The sequence below is a fragment of the Brassica oleracea genome, chromosome C4, assembly GCF_000695525.1.
Source record: "Brassica oleracea var. oleracea cultivar TO1000 chromosome C4, BOL, whole genome shotgun sequence".
Classification (NCBI taxonomy): Eukaryota; Viridiplantae; Streptophyta; class Magnoliopsida; order Brassicales; family Brassicaceae; genus Brassica; species Brassica oleracea.
In genome coordinates, this window is record NC_027751.1 from 2,955,492 (window position 1) to 2,955,789 (window position 298).

The following is a 298-nucleotide window of genomic DNA, read 5'->3' on the forward strand; positions in this document are numbered from 1 at the left end:
GATGTAAGGCATTCGTATGGCGTTTGATTTTTCAAGGCTTTTGTAGGAACTCTGTTGATGAGGTAAGTTGAATGTCGTACAACTTCATCCCACAAGTAGTTCGGCATCTTTATTGCCTTCAGCATACTTCTTGTCATTCCCATCAAGGTTCAGTTTCTCCTCTCCACAACACCATTTTGTTGAGGTGTGTAAGGCGCGGTTAGGTGCCTTTTAACTCCATTCTCTTCACAGAATAGATTGAACTCAGCTGAGGTAAGCTCTCCTCCTCTATCGGTGCGAAAGGTTTTGATGGTTGAGT